Source organism: Scyliorhinus canicula, chromosome 5 (genome assembly GCF_902713615.1).
Source record: "Scyliorhinus canicula chromosome 5, sScyCan1.1, whole genome shotgun sequence".
NCBI classification, from domain to species: Eukaryota; Metazoa; Chordata; class Chondrichthyes; order Carcharhiniformes; family Scyliorhinidae; genus Scyliorhinus; species Scyliorhinus canicula.
This window is the reverse complement of record NC_052150.1, coordinates 165,149,647-165,170,726: the sequence shown is the minus strand read 5'-3', so window position 1 is coordinate 165,170,726 and position 21,080 is coordinate 165,149,647. Positions and strand designations below refer to the sequence as shown.

At 45.7% G+C, this 21,080-nt stretch overlaps 1 protein-coding gene across 2 annotated transcripts in view; it reads right to left on the bottom strand.

The window, feature by feature from the left end:
- The window catches only part of crot (carnitine O-octanoyltransferase), a 62,900-nt gene that overhangs the window by 38,665 nt on the left and 3,155 nt on the right, over positions 1-21,080 (bottom strand). Inside the window, exon 1 of one of the 2 annotated variants that reach the window (XM_038797968.1) lies at positions 2,680-2,944. The exons of the other annotated variant lie outside the window; for it this stretch is intronic. The gene's annotated coding sequence lies outside the window, so the exon portion shown is untranslated. Of the gene's footprint in view, positions 1-2,679; positions 2,945-21,080 lie in introns of those variants that run through there. 2 annotated transcript variants of the gene reach the window in all.

Below are 21,080 nucleotides of genomic sequence, written 5' to 3'. Positions count from 1 at the left end.
TTAATATATATTTAACCCCTCCCCCAATCTTATCCACCTTTCCTTACCCCTTCTCCACTTGGCTTCCCCCTTCTCCTCTTTGCTTCCCTCTTCCCATCTCCCCACATCTCCATCTGTCACAGTTTAGCCTCTGATGTTAGTTTCTCTGCTATTTGGCCTCTCACACCTTTTGCTCTCTCTGGGGACTACCATTAGCACTCTTTTCCCTTGGTTTCTGTGGCTATGACTCATCTTTCATTCTCACTCCACAGTATAAATATTTCCCACTTTCTCCGTCTGTTGGCTTTGACAAAGAGTCATTGGACTTGAAACGTTAGCTCTTTCCTCTGCCTACAGATGCGGCCAGACCTGCTGAGATTTTCCAGCAGGTTTCTTTTGTTTCAGATGCTAGCATTCGCAGTAATTTGCTTTCCTCCTAAATAGGATGGGGAAATATCTTAACAGCACTGTGGGCGTAATGATACCTGATGGACTGCAGTATTTCAAGGCAGCAGCTCAGCATCACCTGCTCAAGAGCAATGAACACTAGCCTGGCCAGTGACACCCACGTCCATGAAATAATTTATTTTTAAACTACAACTATACAGAAAGAAGAAATGGAAAATGTAATAAGTTGCAACAGTGGTGACAAAATGATTCTGTTACTGACAGGTAAAGCGGGACAGGAAGTCTTTGTTCTTTAGAATTAACACACTAAATGTAAATAGATCTTTCTACCTTTGTACAGTGTCGCCCTCCTCAGGGCACCGGCTAGAATATCAGGGCCCACCAGGGAAATTAGGCGGAGTGTTTACCAATACGTTTTGGGTAACTGTGACCTCCCGGGACTACTTATGCCAGAGTTAGCATCACACGTGATGGGAGAAGAGTGATGGGAGAAGAGTGATGCACAAGGATCACTGTATAACAGCTAGGTTGAACGTCACTGAGCTTTCCTTGTCTTTTTTCTGTATGCCCCTAGGTGAGGTTCATCCTTCCAACACAAACTGACAGGAAAAAAAAGCCCCTAAACCTGCACACTGTATCTCCTGATTTTCCACTGTGATCTCATTACTCCCTCCGGATTTCTTTTTTTTCCAGCCCTCTGCTGCACCTTTTACTGAAACAAGAACAGAACATCCTATCATATCAATGGAGATTGAGGCTCTATCCCAAAAATAAATTCATACATTCAAGGCAATGCAAGCTTGCTGCCAGATAACCACAGCACCCGCGTATTCAACAGGTCCAGGGTCAGAAGGCCCAGAATGGCTAAATTAATAGCAATCTCACCAAAACTTTGACAGGAAGGGATAACCAACCACTTTGACAAGGTACCTCCAGCTGATCTTTTCCTATCCCTCAAGCTATCTATCAGAGTTACCCTCACACCACCTGGAACTCTGCATAGATTTTCAAACTTGTATTACTTATCTCTTATATTAAAGGGATGACAACACTTAAAGTATGCAGTGTCATAAGCATAACAAAATAGGAAGGATTTTATAGAATGTTTTTATTTTTTTTACAGTGCAGAAGGAGGCCATTCAGCCCATCGAGTCTGCACCGGCTATTGGAAAGAGCACCCTACCCAAGCCCATACCTCCACCCTATCTCCTATTTAAAAATGCACAATTCTATAAAATTAATTTGACTTTAAGTAGACTATTGCAATAAAATTCAACAGATACAGAGATCCAGGACAATACAGGCACTAAAATGATTACAAAAGTCTAATGCCAGGTTACCCCCCCCCCCCCCCCCCCCCTCCCCCCCTCATCTGCTAGCAAAGCATGCATGCATTTTATTTAGCATTTGCTATGAAACTAAGTATTCATACAAAGTGCTGACAAAGGTAACCTTTTCCGCACAAGTTATGTCCAAGTAAAATGAGGTACTTTAGACATTCCTCTTGAAAGAATAAACCTTTCACTGGATGAGTGTGTGAAAGCTGGGGTATGACAACCAAGCCATTCTATTACACAAGTTTGATTTATAATGTTTAACTATTTGTTTCTCCACAGATGTTGCCTTCCCTATTGAGTATTTCTGGCATTTTCTGTTTGCATTTCAGGATTTCCAACACCGACAGTAATTTGCTTTTATTCTAGTAGCACAATGGAAAATTTCTGAAAATCTATTGCCGTACGAATCCAATTGTTTTACTAATATTAGAATGTGCTTTTAAAAAAAGAGTTTGGTCTATACACAGGATTCCCAGATTTATGGTTACTTGATAGAATCCTACTTAAAATGTTTCAAAGCTGGCCTGTTCTGTTGAAAATTACAAAAAATATTACAGAAACAAAATACTACAGAACACGGCATACAGGTTGACCTGACATACACGATTACCCATTTTTTCAGTGCTAAAATGTATGTTTAGGCCTATACTCAGTGTATAAGTTGAGCCCCCCTCTCTCCCCCCCCGCCCACCCTCATTTCTAACTATTGAGTGCATGTTTAGGGCTATACTCGCCTTAGGAGTTGGCATCAATTTGTTCACCTCAGAGATACATTTTTAGGTTTATACCCGCCTTATAAATCGGCGCTTGAGATACAGGCCGTGTCGGCAAGAAAGTACACAGGGGTTTAAAACAGGCCCACACAGTAAGACTGCACATGGCAAGGGTCAAAAATAAACTGGCTCTCCTGCACCAACACTGATGGGGGGGGGGGGGTGTCACATTTTATACTTGCCGTAAAAGTCAACACTCGATTCTGGGAATGATTCTTTGAAACTTCAAAAGTCGACCTGCGATCTTCGGTACTCTCACTGACAATCTGCCCGATTTTACAATTCCTTCTTTCATAATCACGATCGTAAAACCTATTACCTAATGGTTCAAAGTGCCCTTTTCCAGGTGAACAACATCTTATTGCTACCCAACTTAACGTTCATTTTCCTAATATTTTACAAAACACTAAATTTGGTAAATAAAAACAAAGGTTAATTGTGAGCAACCTGCTGAATAGGAGAAGCACTGGTGCAAGTAGAAAGGCAATTAGTAGTCACATGACAAACGAAGTCACCTGAAGGCGACTAATGGATCACATGAACAGACTTTGCCATCCGTTGTGCTGAGCACCAGAGATGTAAGGAAAAGAAAAATATCTCAGTACAGCTCAGTTACAAGTGAAAGGCACAACAAAAGCATCTCTCCAGATTGTCATTCTCAGTGGAATGGTGCGTTTTCTGTTCAGTAATAGGCTTTTCAGTGTCTATATTTGTAACATACTATTTTGGAAACAATACAATGAATACTATAAAATATGGTTACATAAACACATGTACAAAGTCTGACCGGCGATCCAGAGCAGAAGCTCTTTGGCGTACTTTTAAAAGGACAGGCATTCCAACAGGAATTCTACATCTCCACACAAAAGTAGCTAAGAACTGCTGACTTTAGATGACTCAGGTGACAATAATAATAATCTTTATTGCCGCAAGTAGGCTTACATTAATACTGCAGTGAAATTACTATGAAAAGCCCTTAGTTGCCACATTCTGGTGCCTGTTGCTGCATCTTTCCTTACTACTCTTACTTTGTACCCCTACTCCATTTCTCCTTCACACAAACTGCACAAAACACTATTCCGCACCTATTCCCTTCCCCTTGTAGAATTAACTGTATAAAACCAATACAATCGTACAAAACTAAGGTTCAGGAAAAGATCCATTCATCCTGTCTCGCACAGGTGTATGCATCTTATGCATCACAAGATACATACTGCCCAGGCCACCCAGAGCCATGTAAATGTCTGGAATTGGCTAAAACCAGATAAAACCACAGACCAACTAGAAGGGAGGGAAACTGTAAATTTCCTCTCTGATCCCTTTGGGTGATCAAACCTAGTCCTGTAAATCACTGATTTGTAGTACAGCACACCTACCTCTTTTATGAACTGACCAAATTCAGCAATTGGTTTGGGTCTCTCTTCAAGGATGCATCTCCTAATATCCAGTCTAGGTCTGCTATAACTTGTAACCATGACGTAAAGTCCTCCCTAGCCTATACAGCTGAAATAATAGGTTTATATAAATACAATACCGTCCTTCAGACCTTCAGAAGCCTCAATCAAATTGACTCACATCTGCTTCTTTTAAGTATAGAAATCTAGCTTGCTGAGTCTATCTGGGAAACTGAGGAGCTTTAAACTGGGAATTTATCTTGTAGCCCTCCTCTAAACCCTTTCCACAGCTTAAATATCCCTAATCTTGTGGGGTACCAAGATCGTATACTTTACTTGCACATCTATGTCAATACATTATTCCCACACCAGTGAAACCCTTATCCACACTTTCCTTACTATTAGACTCAATGTCCTATTTATCACATTCCTAAGCCCTACCCTCCACATGCAACAACTGGCACAAAACTGTCACCCATGTTGTCTTACATAAAGCCTTTCTTTCCCATCACTCCCATGGATTCTCTGTGCAACCTGTAGCCATCTAAGATGGACACTGGGCTACAAAATGGAGAACTGCTAAGGTTGCACGGAAAAACAGTCTTAGTGAGGACAAGCAGCTTGCAGAAGACTAATTTGCATTCTGCACGTACAGAAACCAGTTTCTGGCCAGGTGCAGAGTTTCAGCCAAAGGTGCAAATGGGAAACAGATCTGCATAGTAATGAGGTGATCCAGATCCAGACCCCGCACAATAGAAACATTTAAGTATCAATGGATACTTTTCCGTAGACGCCCAGACAGAATGGCGCCACAGCAACCAACACAAAGAGCCGTAGGGACCGCCCCACCCATCGAGGAACGACCCTCAGATTGGGGAGTTTGGAAGATATCGATTGGGAGAGACCCAATCGATACCTGGCAGGTGAAAGAACCGCCCCAAGGGGGCACGGACTTCTAGGGCCTATAAGAGTAGACCCCGCACATGGTTCGGTCTGCTTGCTTGCTCCGGCCCAAGTCTGTTGTTTTGCTCCGGCCCAGACTTGTTACATCGCATCCTGACTCCAGTTTCATCGCCAGCCGTTGAGCCTCAGCCATCGAACTGTAAGTGCCAATACAACGATCGCTACGTGATCCAGACCTTGCTAGATCTTGACAACTTTACGAATCAGAAAGTTGCAGACCAAGAACGGGACGAAGGCCTTGTTCCCTGACCTTGCCTGTTCCTGTCTAGATAAGTATTTAGTTGTTTAGTATTAGAAGTAAGTTAGTCTCTTTAGCGTATGCATGTGTATTTATTATATTTGTTATAATAAACACCAATCGTTTGGACTTGCTAATCGGTGTACGGATTTATTACTTTGAACCTGACCTTGATATACTTGTGACGGTGTCTCAATACGGCACCTGGCAACTCTGAGCATAATTACACATACAGAGCCATAGCAGTGTTAAGCACACGGCCTTTAAACGGAGGCGTGTTAATCACACTCCAGTAAAACAAGCAACATTTAGTGGCGACTCCGCCGGGACGCGGTTACAAGTGGCACCCCCACTCCGTCGAGGACCCAGAAATTTGAATTAGAAATCTGAGTAAAGAAAAAGGAAAAATCACAAGTAATTAAGGTGTTCAAACCAATAAAAATAATTCGGAAGTGTGTTTTGTGCATGCGTACTAACAGGGTTGTAAGGTAAACCTGAGAGCTTTTTGTTGCGACGAACTGTCGGGAGTTTTTAAGCGGAACATAGCGAAAGCCTTACCCGTCTTGTAAAACATTACCTCAACACCCCCTGTCCTAAATTAAGAGAGAAAGAGAAAATGGCCATGCAGGCAATGGAACGCCTCATGAACCCAGAACGGTTTGTGGTCGCAGCGACCAGCAGTAGCCGAGTAGGTCAGTGTCCCGTGTGGGAGCTGGAACTCCGCAAATACCTGAAAGGAAAGGGATGGCCCCTTTGGAACGAGTTTAGTATGAATGAGGAGACAGGTCCCGGAAGTATAGGACATACTTGGTGGGAGAACCTCTCTCAAATTCATAAAAAGAATTTAGGTAAAGCACGCAAGCCGATGGCAATCGTGTCCTGTTTGGCACAGTTGCAAGGCACTGAGGAGGTCGTTCAGACGCTCCGAGCAGAGTTAGAAGAGAGAAATAGGATGAGCAAAGTTGATGTCAGGGACATAGAAAAGGAAAACATGGAACTAAGAGGGAAGCTGGCAGAGAAGGGTAGCGAGGTAGATGATGCCAAGAGGGCACATCAGTCATGTCTAGCCCATCTGAGCAGTTCCCAGACCCAGTATGAAAAAGCCTATCAGGATGTGCAACGTGCAGTCCTGATAAGAGAAGAATCAGAAAAACAGGTAGAGGCATTGCAGAGGCAATGCTCTGACCTTAAGGCAGCGTTAAGAGCACTCCATGCTGCCACCACAGAACAAAGACAAAGCACAGTGGATCATGCCAAGTGTAGGAAGCAGATTGCGGAGCTTCAATCTCTGCTTTCAGTGCAGAATGGGTTCCAAAGTACTTTTGGAACGCAGCTAGATGAGGAGAATGCCCCAGACTGGCAGGAATTAAGTGAGACAGCGCAGCGCTATGTTCAAGGAACATGTGCGCCAGCAGCGCAGCAGAAAAGGAAAGCACCCCAACCCCCCGCAGATCAAATCGCTACCGCACCTATGAATCCAGTCACCACCCAAAGGAAAGCGACCACAGAAGGCGCACCCAATATCACCTACACCACCCCCTTAACTGTAACCCAACTCAGGGACGCGTGTCAAAAAATCACTCCGTTTCTCCCCACCGCAGACCCCCCCCAATTTTTCGCGAAAGTGAAAAAACAGGCAACCATGTACGGCCTGGACAAGAGAGAGCAGGTTAAGCTCACGGTTCTGAGCTTAGACCCATCTGTAGTAGCAGCCCTCCCCGACCCACAGAACGCTAGATAGATAGAGAAATACAGCACAGAACAGGCCCTTCGGCCCACGATGTTGCGCCGAACTTTTGTCCTAGGTTAATCATAGAATTTTGGACAATTTTTCATGGCCAATCCACCCAACCTGCACATCTTTGGACTGTGGGAGGAAACCGGAGTACCCGGAGGAAACCCACGCAGTCACGGGGAGGATGTGCAGACTCCACACAGACAGTGACCCAAGTCGAAATCGAACTTGGGACCCTGGAGCTGTGAAGCAATTGTGCTATCCACAATGCTACCGTGCTGCCCTTAAGAAGTTAACCTACACTCCATTATTCTACCCTAATCCAAGTACCTATCCAATAGCCGCTTGAAGGTCCCTAACTTTTCCGACTCAACTACTACCACAGGCAGTGCATTCCATGCCCCCACTACTCTCTGGGTAAAGAACCTACCTCTGACATCCCCTCTATATCTTCCACCATTTATCTTAAATTTATGTCCCCTTGTAATGGTGTGTTCCACCCGGGGAAAAAGTCTCTGACTGTCTACTCTATCTATTCCCCTGATCATCTTATAAACCTCTATCAAGTCGCCCCTCATCCTTCTCCGTTCTAATGAGAAAAGGCCGAGCACCCTCAACCTTTCCTCGTATGACCTACTCTCCATTCCAGGCAACATCCTGGTAAATCTCCTTTGCACCTTTTCCAAAGCTTCCACATCCTTCCTAAAATGAGGTGACCAGAACTGCACACAGTACTCCAAATGTGGCCTGACCAAGGTTTTGTACAGCTGCATCATCACCTCACGGCTCTTAAATTCAATCCCTCTGCTAATGAACGCTAGCACACCATAGGCCTTCTTCACAGCTCTATCCACTTGAGTGGCAACTTTCAAAGAACTATGAACATAGACCCCAAGATCTCTCTGCTCCTCCACATTGCCAAGAACCCTACCATTAACCCTGTATTCCGCATTCATATTTGTCCTTCCAAAATGGACAACCTCACACTTGTCAGGGTTAAACTCCATCTGCCACTTCTCAGCCCAGCTCTGCATTCTATCTATGTCTCTTTGAAGCCGACAACAGCCCTCCTCACTATCCACAACTCCACCAATCTTCGTATCATCTGCAAATTTACTGACCCACCCTTCAACTCCCTCATCCAAGTTGTTAATGAAAATCACAAACAGCAGAGGACCCAGAACTGATCCCTGCGGTACGCCACTGATAACTGGGCTCCAGGCTGAATATTTGCCATCCACCACCACTCTCTGTTTTCTATCGGTTAGCCAGTTTGTTATCCAACTGGCCAAATTTCCCACTATCCCATGCCTCCTTACTTTCTGCATAAGCCTACCATGGGGAACCTTATCAAATGCCTTACTAAAATCCATGTACACTACATCCACTGCTTTACCTTCATCCACATGCTTGGTCACCTCCTCAAAGAATTCAATAAGACTTGTAAGGCAAGACCTACCCCTCACAAATCCGTGCTGACTATCCCTAATCAAGCAATGCCTTTCCAGATGCTCAGAAATCCTATCCCTCAGTACCCTTTCCATTACTTTGCCTACCACCGAAGTAAGACTAACTGGTCTGTAATTCCCAGGGTTATCCCTATTCCCTTTTTTGTACAGGGGCACGACATTCGCCACTCTCCAATCCTCTGGTACCACCCCTGTTGACAGCGAGGACAAAAAGATCATTGCCAACGGCTCTGCAATTTCATTTCTTGCTTCCCATAGAATCCTTGGATATATCCCGTCAGGCCCGGGGGACTTGTCTATCCTCAAGTTTTTCAAAACGCGCAACACATCTTCCTTCCTGACAAGTATCTCCTCAAGCTTATCAGTCTGCTTCACGCTGTCCTCTCCAACAATATGGCCCCTCTCGTTTGTAAATACTGAAGAAAAATACTTGTTCAAGACCTCTCCTATCTCTTCAGACTCAATACACAATCTCCCGCTACTGTCCTTAATCGGACCTACCCTCGCTCTAGTCATTCTCATATTTCTCACATATGTGTAAAAGGCCTTGGGGTTTTCCTTGATCCTACCCGCCAAAGATTTTTCATGCCCTCTCTTAGCTCTCCTAATCCCTTTCTTCAGTTCCCTCCTGGCTATCTTGTATCCCTCCAGCGCCCTGTCTGAACCTTGTTTCTTCAGCCTTACATAAGTCTCCTTCTTCCTCTTAACAAGACATTCAACCTCTCTTGTCAACCATGGTTTCCTCACTCGACCATCTCCTCCCTGCCTGACAGGGACATACATATCAAAGACACGCAGTACCTGTTCCTTGAACAAGTTCCACATTTCACTTTTGTCCTTCCCTGACAGCCTATGTTCCCAACTTCTGCACTTCAATTCTTGTCTGACAGCATTGTATTTACCCTTCCCCCAATTATAAACCTTGCCCTGTTGCTCGCACCTATCCCTCTCCATTACTAAAGTGAAAGTCACAGAATTGTGGTCACTACCTCCAAAATGCTCCCCCACTAACAAATCTATCACCTGCCCTGGTTCATTACCAAGTACTAAATCCAATATGGCCTCCCCTCTGGTCGGACAATCTACATACTGTGTTAGAAAAGCTTCCTGGACACACTGCACAAACACTACCCCATCCAAACTATTTGATCTAAAGAGTTTCCACTCAATGTTTGGGAAGTTGAAGTCGCCCATGACTACTACCCTGTGACTTCTGCACCTTTCCAAAATCTGTTTCCCAATCTGTTCCTCCACATCTCTGCTGCTATTGGGGGGCCTATAGAAAACTCCCAACAAGGTGACTGCACCTTTCCTATTTCTAACTTCAACCCATATTACCTCAGTAGGCAGATCCCCCTCGAACTGCCTTTCTGCAGCTGTTACACTATCTCTAATTAACAATGCCACCCCCCCCACCTCTTTTACCATCCTCCCTAATCTTGTTGAAACATCTATAACCAGGGACCTCCAACAACCATTTCTGCCCCTCTTCTATCCAAGTTTCCGTGATGGCCACCACATCGTAGTCCCAAGTACAGATCCATGCCTTAAGTTCACCCACCTTATTCCTGATGCTTCTTGCATTAAAGTATACACACTTCAACCCATCTCCTTGCCTGCAAGTACTCTTCTTTGTCATTGTTACCTTCCCCACTGCATCACTACGTGCTTTGGAGTCCTGACTATCGTCTACCTTAGTTGCTGGACTACAGATCCGGTTCCCATTCCCCTGCCAAATTAGTTTAAACCCTCCCGAAGAGTACTAGAAAACCTCCCTCCCAGGATATTGGTGCCCCTCTGGTTCAGATGCAACCCGTCCTGCTTGTACAGGTCCCACCTTCCCCAGAATGCGCTCCAATTATCCAAATACCTGAAGCCCTCCCTCCTACACCATTCCTGCAGCCACGTGTTCAACTGCACTCTCTCCCTATTCCTAGCCTCGCTATCACGTGGCACCGGCAACAAACCAGAGATGACAACTCTGTCTGTCCTGGCCTTTAACTTTCAGCCTAACTCCCTAAACTTGTTTATTACCTCCACACCCTTTTTCCTACCTACATCGTTGGTACCAATGTGCACCACGACTTCTGGCTGCTCACCCTCCCCCTTCAGGATCCTGAAGACACGATCAGAGACATCCCTGGCCCTGGCACCCGGGAGGCAACATACCTTTCGGGAGTCTCGCTCGCAACCACAGAATCTCCTATCTATTCCCCTAACCATTGAATCTCCTATTACTATTGCTTTTCTATGCTCCCCCCTTCCCTTCTGATCCCCAGAGCCAGACTCAGTGCCAGAGACCTGGCCGCTGGGGCCTTCCCCCGGTAGGTCATCCCCCCCAACAGCATCCAAAACGGTATACTTGTTTTGAAGGGGAATGGCCACGAGGGATCCCTGCACTGTCTGCCTGTTAGTTTTCTTTCCCCTGACTGTAACCCAGCTACTCTTGTCCAGTACCTTTGGTGTGGCTACCTCCCTGTAACTCTTCTCTATGACCCCCTCTGCCTCCCGGATGATCCGAAGTTCATCCAGCTCCAGCTCCAGTACCTTAACACGGTCTCTGAGGAGCTGGAGTTGGGTGCACTTCCCGCAGGTATAGTCAGCGGGGACACCAGTGGTATCCCTCACCACCCACATCCTACAGGAGGAGCATGCAACTGCCCTAGCCTCCATCCCCTCTTACTTTACAGAATTAGCTGCCCCTTGGACCAACTGGACCTCCGCCCTCCGACTCTACTTCCAGTCAGCTGTACTCTAAACTCCTGGCTCTCTTCACGCTCTTTGATAAATATAGGAAATGAAATGTCAGGAGCACCTTACTCCCTTCCTCACTTAACTCCCTCAGTCACCAAACTCTCACTGTAGCACTCAAATGCCACAAGCTCAGCACTCTAGTGCAAACAAAGTCTGCACTGTAACTAGCTCCTATTTATACTGTGACTCTAGCTTCTGAAAACTGGCCTAATGCAATTAACTAATTAACAAGCTCCAGCTGCAAGTAAGTCCAAGTAGAACCTTGTTTAAAACTGATTCAAAATTCACCTTCTTATAGACCAAACAGCAACTTTTAAGTTAATTAACTAAATAAAAGAAATACTAGACTTTAAATAAAAATGAACCCTTATACTCCCTCAGTCACCAAACTCTCACTGTAGCACTCAAATGCCACAAGCTCAGCACTCTAGTGCAAACAAAGTCTGCACTGTAACTAGCTCCTATTTATACTGTGACTCTAGCTTCTGAAAACTGGCCTAATGCAATTAACTAATTAACAAGCTCCAGCTGCAAGTAAGTCCAAGTAGAACCTTGTTTAAAACTGATTCAAAATTCACCTTCTTATAGACCAAACAGCAACTTTTAAGTTAATTAACTAAATAAAAGAAATACTAGACTTTAAATAAAAATGAACCCTTATACTCCCTCAGTCACCAAACTCTCACTGTAGCACTCAAATGCCACAAGCTCAGCACTCTAGTGCAAACCGTTGGAGGAGGCACACTAGAGGAACTGCACACCTCCATTCTAGATGCAATAGGGTATAACCGAGGAGACCCAGTTGAAGGACTAAATAAATGCAGACAAAAGAAAACAGAGCATCCCACAGCATTTGCAGGAAGGCTGTGGATCCATTTCAACGCAGTTTTCGGCGATTTAAACCGAGCGCATTTGAACCGTGACAACATGGTTAAATGGACGCGCACCATAATTTCCCATGCCACAGATGCAGGACAGAGTGCTTGCAATTGTTACGACCCCTCAGAAGAGGCCCATAACGAGAAATGGGTTCTGAAAAGATTGTCCCGCGCTTGGGAACAATCGGTTCAGGGCAAAAGTAAAATAAAGACCCCAGAGGAAACTCAGGCTGCAGCGGACATTCAAGCAGTAAAAGCGCACCAAAGCCCCGCATGGGTAAATGAAGGGAAGAACAGCCCTCCACAGAAGTCGCTCGAATGCTACAACTGTGACCAATTAGGACATTTTGCAAAGGAATGCAATGCACCCCAAAGATCACAGAAAGGCCAGCAGACAGGCACTCTGAATAGAAATAGAGCAAAGCCGATCCGTAGTATAGGGATACAGTCAGGACAGACCAATGTGGACGGAACGGACTGACGGTGTTCGGGCTCCCCCACTTGGGTCTGTGACACTCTTTGGGATCAATCCGGAAGACCGGTAGTCACAGCAAAGGTTAGAGGGAAGCCCATAGAGTTACTTTGGGACACAGGAGGGTCCCGCACCACTATTAATTCCACCACCACGGCACAGGCAGACACGTGGCCGACCACCTCCACCATCACACTTAGCGGTTTCACAGGACACTCACAGCAGGGACACATTACAGCCCCCGTAGCAATCCAGCTAGGGAACATCTCTACCAAACACCCCGTCGTTTTAGTAAATCTTCCCCGTTCAGCAGAACACATTTTGGGAATAGACTTTATGAATGCCCATAGCCTGTCGTTCGACCCAGTAAACCAGTGTGTCTGGCGAATGGCAAGGTCAGACAGAGCACCCGCTACTCTCACAGTAGGAGAGTATGCTAATCGGATTAGCGCAGTAAGCGAATATTCTTTCGACCTGACTACACTAAACACGGACAAACAAGTGAGAGCAGTTTTAAACAAACACAGGACAGCATTTGCCAGTCACCGGCACGACTGCGGCAGAATGACTGGACAAGGTCAAGTTACCGGACCTGACCCCCGACCACAGAAACAGTACAGATTTCCCCTAGAAGCAGAGGGAGAAATAGGGAAAGTAATAGATAGCTTATTGCAGCAAGGTGTACGTAGGACAGTAGCCTCGACCAATAATGCTCCTATTTGGCCTGTGAGAAAGCCCGACGGATCATGGCGTCTGACCATTGATTATCGGGAGCTCAACAAAGTAACCCCAGCAGTAGCCCCCACGGTAGCAACAAGTCCCGAGACCATGCTCAAACAGGGACCCTACTCCAAATATTTCACGGTATTGGACATTAGCAATGGCTTCTGGTCAATCCCATTGGCAAAGGCGTGCCAGTACAAATTTGCCTTCACATTCAAAGCACAGCAGTATACGTGGACATGCCTCCCACAAGGATTCCACAATTCCCCCTCCATTTTCCACCGACAGCTGGCGAATGGTTTAGAAAAATTTTCCCGACCCGAATGTCTGGTACAGTATGTGGACGACCTATTACTGCAGACAGACACAAAGGCAGAGCACATTACGCTTCTGGCCGAGCTCCTGGAACTTTTAACCTCGATTGGATGTAAAGTTAACCCCAGAAAGGCCCAGATATTGGAAAATAAAGTGATGTATTTGGGTACAGTCATCACGCACGGCAAATGCGAGATCGAATTCAAAAGGATTGATTCGATTGTCAAATTGCCCCTTCCCCAGAATGTTTCAGCCCTCCGGTCGTTCTTAGGACTGGTTGGGTACTGTCGGAACCATACCGATGGCTTCGCGACAAAAGCAGCCCCACTCTCAGACTTCCTTAAGAAAGGAGCCCCATGGGAATGGCTTCCGCAGCATACAGAGGCTGTGGAAGATTTAAAGAAAGCCCTTAGCGCAGCACCCGCGCTACAAGTCCCAGACCAACTCTCCCCCTATGCAATAGAGGTAGCGAGCACTGATCTAACCCTCTCGGCCGTACTACTCCAGGAACGGCACGAGCAGCTACGACCCATGGCTTATGCCTCAAGACTTTTAGACCCAGTAGAACAAGGATTCTCAGCCTGCGAGAGGCACCTCCTAGCAGTTTTCTGGGCAGTTCAATACTTTTCCTACATTACCGGACTCAACCCCATCACCATTTTGACCGAGCACACCCCCACACAGTTACTCCTAGACGGTCGACTGAAGGACGGTTCAGTTAGCCAGATTAGGGCAGCTAGGTGGACACTACTTTTACAAGGATGGGACATTACGGTAAAACGGACCCGGACACACACATTTTAGCCGACAACCTCCAATATCCAGGACAGCCCCATGAATGCGAAATTGTAGCACCCCTACACAACACAGGACCCTTCATAGCGAAGACACCCCCCAGGAAGATAGGGAACCCAAGACAAAGCCCCCAACACACAGACACGTGTGGCCCACTAAAGATATACGTGGACGGTTCATCCACAGTTTTAGATGGTGAGCGTATCACTGGATGCGGCATCTATGTCGAGGACGCGCAGGGTCGCGCTTTAGAGGAGATTGCACTAAAATTGCCAGGTCACTTAGGCGCGCAGGCAGCAGAGCTCGTGGCCATAGCTTACATAGTGGACCACCTCGATTCTTTCCCCAGCCTGGCAGACATATATTCGGACAGTCTATATGTTTGCAACAGTTTAACGGATTTTCTACCCCTGTGGAGGACACAAGGTTTTGTCTCCGCAGATGGGAAACCCCTTCCATCAGCCCCTTTACTCCGCCACATCCTAGACAAAGCGAAGGATAGGACCTTTGGAATTATCAAAGTTAGAAGTCACCATAGGTCATACCCCCCTGGAAATGTAAAAGCCGACGCCCTGGCTAAAGCAGGTTCCAGGCGAGGACACTGTTGGACACCCCCAGCTAGCGCACCAGCTAGCGCCCCTGTGAGTGCAGTTCAAGTCTCACAGACGGACATTAAAGATTTAGCCGAGGCACAGAAGCAGGATAGAGATCTCAGGGAGATTTTTAAAGGAAATTTTGTGCCACAGCACGATAAGTTCCGACACGCACTGACCACACACGAGGGTGTGATCATCAAGGACCAGCTTTATGTGGTCCCGCAACAGGATAGAAATCAAATGATTGCCTTGTTCCATGACGGTCATGGACATCAAGGGATCGACCCGACCACGAGGCACCTCAGTCAACTCTGTTGGTGGCCTAATTTAAGGACCGATGTTACCCATTACATCGAGAATTGCCTTATTTGCGCCCAGAATAACCCGGAGAGGTATTCCAAAAAGGCACAGCTTCGGCATACTCGACCAGTTATTGGCCCCTGGACAAACCTCCAGATCGACTTTATAGGACCATTGCCCCCTTGTAGGAATGGCTATAAATACGTGCTGGTTGTAATTGATACCTTTACCAAATGGGTAGAGGCATTCCCCTCACGAACGAATACAACTAAGACAGCTGCAAAGATCCTGACCCACCACATCTTCACGAGATGGGGTTTACCCAGAAGTATAGATTCGGACCAAGGATCTCACTTCACAGGACGTGTCATGAAGAACGTCCTGACCATATTCGGCATTAAACAAAATTTTCACATTGCGTATCACCCACTGTCAAGCGGGATTGTAGAGCGCATGAATCGGACCCTAAAATCGACCCTTAGGAAAATGGTTCAGGAAAACAATTCAACATGGGATTCAGTACTCCCATTTGCACTAATGTTTATCCGCAACACGGTTTCAACATCCACAGGTTTCACCCCACACACACTCATGACCGGACGCCCTATGAAAGGTACAGAATTCCTTTTAGGACTGGACATGACTAGCCCCGAAGTGACGGCCCTCACGCATGAGAAAGCTGTTAAAGACCTAGTTGAGACTGTGAGATCTGCACAGATCGCAGCCGCAGTTCAACTGGGAAAACGACGCAAACAAAGCACAGCATGCTTTAATAAGAACGTACACCCCACAGAATTTCAGGTTGGGCAACAGGTAATGCTATCTGTGTATAACCCCAGCAGTTTTTTGGCACCAAAATTTTCAGGCCCGTATTCAATTTCGGACAAAATTAGCCCCTCAGTTTACAGGATAAAATACCCCAATGGAAAGACTGCGTGGTTCCATATTAACCAACTGAAGGCATATGGAACACAGTCTAACCACGCACACCATGTCCTGCTAGACGCAGCAGAACATCTCTTCCCGCCCACTAGAGACACGTTTCCACCATCCCCCTCACAGACCAGTTCATCCTCGGACTCGCCCACGACTCCGCCCACTGACCACAACAGACCACGCCCCGAAACGCCCACAAGCTGCCACAGCAGAGACAGCGATACTGACACTGACTTTGAGGACAGCCACAGCACACAACCCTACAGCCCACACTGTAGCGACTACGACCCCGACTCCAGTGACCCCATGGAAGTCACCTATGTTAAATACCCAGACCCACCACCCGACCCCAACAATGCCCCTTCAAGTTTAGACCCCACACTTTGGCACAGGGACAATTCACACAGACTTGTCCGTAACGATGAAAGTGACCCCCGGTCACATAATTCCAAGATTGCATGCCTGATCCACACAAGGGTGTGGGATCCGGGAGAGCAGGACGACACGGTGTCTGACTCCCGATACGGCAACCCCTTTGTGACCCTGTTCACAGAGATAGAGGAAAAGTGAGGTGTCCAGATGATGTAAAATAGGAACCGCTTGAGGGAAGCGATATCCTTTCTGATGGAACCTGCACGTATGTTTTGTTTGTAAGTTTATGTTCGTTTGCTTGTTGATATGTTAAGCGTTTGATTGCAGATCTTTTCAGCTGAAGAGATTGTGACCACCTCACATGATGGCTAAAATGTCTGGAGCACAGCTCAACTTTTCACAAGGAGCATCTTGGCTCCTCCCTTGTTTTTCAGGTGCCCCTCTATTCGGTGAATAGAGGCTGCAACCCCATGGTTAACACATTCTTGCCTGTTCATTCCAGGTTACTCAGGCAGTGGAGAAACGGCACTGAGGACCCGCCCTGTCTGAGAACCCACTTTGGTCAGCCAGGCTCGGGTACGGCACAGCACGCCTTACCCGGGGATCCCATCCAAATCTGGTGCTATGTCTTTTCGTCCGATGTCATTTCGTCCAACGACACTTCGTCCACGTCTTTTGGTCCAACGTCTTTTTGTCCGCCCGTCTTTTGGTCCAACGTCACTCGTCCAATTATCCAATTACAAATAGTTTAATTTAGTTTCTCAATGTTACTGCTCAAGGATCCTCTCCACCTATTTCGCCTCTTGAGGTTGAGTTCTGCATTTGTGCTGCTTGATCTCCAGACATTATTAAGATAAGCTGCAGGATATTCACCCATGTATGCTCCAGCGTGATGAGAGCCATTGTATCTGATGGAATATTTGATCATTTCAGACCTGTAATGTCAGAACCCACTGCCAACCAGAGGTTTTAATCACTTGACGAAAATCGAGTTTAAATCTGCTTCTTTCAGAACTGCACTCATTGTCTAAATCCAATTAGACTCCCACTTATATCTGTGTCTGTCGGAATTGTAGAATATCAAATCATCTTGTCCTCTCCCCATTATTCTCTCTCGGGTACAGTTCTGGAAATCTAACTTTTAGGGAATTTCGGGAATTTACAATTTACATCAATTTTAAGTAATTTCGGGAATTTTAAGTAATTAGTAAACTTTTAGATTTTTTAACTGCATTTTTAGATTTTTTAACTTTTTAACTGCATTTTTCAACTTGCATTTTACTTGCATTTTATCAATTACTTGCATTTTAGCAATTAAATTCACTTGCTGTATTGTACTTGCATTTTATCAATTAAATGGTTTTATACGGAGTTAATTTGTAATTGGATAATTGGACGAAGTGACGTTGGACCAAAAGACGGGCGGACAAAAAGACGTTGGACCAAAAGACGTGGACGAAGTGTCGTTGGACGAAGTAACGTCGGACGAAAAGACGCGACACGCCAAATCTTACCCGTAGTGGCCCATACGCAACCCATTCGACCTTTTGTTTCAAAACTTTGTTTCATTTTTCGTTAGGTAGCCCTTAGGCCGCCATCCCACATGCCATTTACATCTAGGAACATTCGGATGGTAAATTTGCAAAGCCTGCGAGACGGCTCGCAGGAGGAACGTTGTTAGGTGTATATCTGCTCCTAAATTCGCATTTGAAAAAAAATGAGGGGAGTCACAGGGTGTGACTTGGCCAGTCATTTAAGGGTCAATTGGAATGAGAGGACAGATACACTAACAGTACGGATATTAAACTGTGTATTGAAAGATACTGTGCTCGATCCCATAGCTTTCGAAAGACGAAAGAGGGTTCACGGCAAGGATCGGCCATACAGAAGGAAGAGGACAAAGAGAACGAAGAGAAGACCATGATGGAAGCCTACCTATTACTATTAAATGTTGCATTTGTATATGTGGAAGCAAGTCACGTTTCCCCCACAACCCCCGCCGTTAATGTTTCCCTCACACCAACTTCCCCGTGCTCAGCACTGATCAGCGAAGTTCAGACCTGGTGCACAAAATTCATGACATGGTACTCAATGTCGTATGTGATTGAATCACTGTTGGTGATTGCAATTCTCTGCATCATTGTACAGACCCTCAGGTTGAGAAAATGGAAAAGGAGAGCCTCCCGTTCCTGCCCCTCAACCATTTACGGAGTTCAATCCCCTATTTTCGGTTTTCACCAATCCCCCCAACCCATTGATGCCTAGGAAATGAATAAAGCAATATGTTAATAAAGAAGACACTAATGTATTATATTGTTCTGAACTCGACTGCCGAGTCAGAAAGTGATATGTAATGTGGTGTGAATGGATAAGGTTTTTAGACTGTAATAAAATGTTTAAAATGAGATAAGGATAGTAGTTGTGATAGGTAGAGGTTCCCAGTTATTGGTAATGCATGTCCCCTTTGACATAGCGCCAAGTAGAAATGTAAGATAAAATTTTTCTTGCCATAGTTAAAGAAAGCGTAGACGCCCAGGAACTTGCTAAGGTCAGGGAACCCAAAGAGGGCACCCAAAGGCACTCGAGGAAACGTGCATAGGTGATCCTTCACAATTTCTTGTGAGGATCACAAGGAGGGAATGTAGCCATCTAAGATGGACACTGGGCTACAAAATGGAGAACCGCTAAGGCTGCACGGAAAAACAGTCTTAGTGAGGACAAGCAGCTTGCAGAAGACTAATTTGCATTCTGCACGTACAGAAACCAGTTTCTGGCCAGGTGCAGAGTTTCAGCCAAAGGTGCAAATGGGAAACAGATCTGCATAGTAATGAGGTGATCCAGATCCAGACCCCGCACAATAGAAACATTTAAGTGGATACTTTTCCGTAGACGCCCAGACAGAATGGCGCCACAGCAACCAACACAAAGAGCCGTAGGGACCGCCCCACCCATCGAGGAACGACCCTCAGATTGGGGAGTTTGGAAGATATCGATTGGGAGAGACCCAATCGATACCTGGCAGGTGAAAGAACCGCCCCAAGGGGGCACGGACTTCTAGGGCCTATAAGAGTAGACCCCGCACATGGTTCGGTCTGCTTGCTTGCTCCGGCCCAAGTCTGTTGTTTTGCTCCGGCCCAGACTTGTTACATCGCATCCTGACTCCAGTTTCATCGCCAGCCGTTGAGCCTCAGCCATCGAACTGTAAGTGCCAATACAACGATCGCTACGTGATCCAGACCTTGCTAGATCTTGACAACTTTACGAATCAGAAAGTTGCAGACCAAGAATGGGACGAAGGCCTTGTTCCCTGACCTTGCCTGTTCCTGTCTAGATAAGTATTTAGTTGTTTAGTATTAGAAGTAAGTTAGTCTCTTTAGCGTATGCATGTGTATTTATTATATTTGTTATAATAAACACCAATCGTTTGGACTTACTAATCGGTGTACGGATTTATTACTTTGAACCTGACCTTGATATACTTGTGACGGTGTCTCAATACGGCACATGGCGACTCCGAGCATAATTACACATACAGAGCCATAGCAGTGTTAAGCACACGGCCTTTAAACGGAGGCGTGTTAATCACACTCCAGTAAAACGAGCAACAAACCTAAGCCCCCATCACACACACAACCCTACAAACTCCTACGTCACCCCAATGTAGCATATTAAAAATCCTTATCCTCATTTACAAATCCCTCCAACATTTAATTCCATAAGAGTCATAGATGTTCTAGCAGCCCATTCCAGATGCTCACCTCTGTGAAGAAATTTCTCCTCTGGTCTCTTTTGTATCTCTCCTCTCACCTTAAACCTATGCCCTCTAGTTCTAGACTTCTCTACCTTTGGGAAAAGTTGTTGACTATCTACCTTAACGGTGCTCCTCATTATTTTATAGACCTCTATAAGATCACCCCCAAGGCTCCTACGCTCCAGGGAAAAAAGTTCCAGCCTATCTCGCCTCTCCTTATAACTCAGACCATCAAGTCCTGGTAGCATCCTCATAAATCTCTTCTGCACTCTTATTACCAATTGCATATTTAACATATTACCGTTGCAACTTCTTCCATCCTTAAATCATAGCTATGCCATTTGGTCCTCCATCTCTGGCCTTCTATGCATCCCAGGATCAGTTATAAAACTTTCAATTTTTTGGCTCAGCCTTTTGTCATTCAATCCCTGAAGTGCTCTACCGTGATGTTTTTTTTTCCTCCTCCTTTATTAAAAGCTTCTTCAAACCTTTTCAGCCATGTATTTGGTCATTAACCCTAACTCTCTCAATACTATTCAGCAAATGTTTCGGCTCTGTGAAGTACCTCGTGTCTTTTTGCACTGAAAGGGTGCTGTACAGATGCAAGCTATTATTGTCTGAATGAACAAAGAAAAATACAGCACAGGAACAGGCCATTCGGCCCTCCAAGCCTGCGCCGACCATGATACCTACCTAAACTAAAACTGTCTGCACTTAAGGGTCCCTATCCTTCCAATCTCACCCTACTCATATTTGTCTAGATGTCCCTTAAATGCCGCTATCGTACCTGCTCCCACCAACTCCCCAGGCACCGCATTCCATATATTTACCACCCTATGTGTAAAACACTTGCCTCATACATCTGTTCTAAACTTTTTCCCTCTGTCCCCTA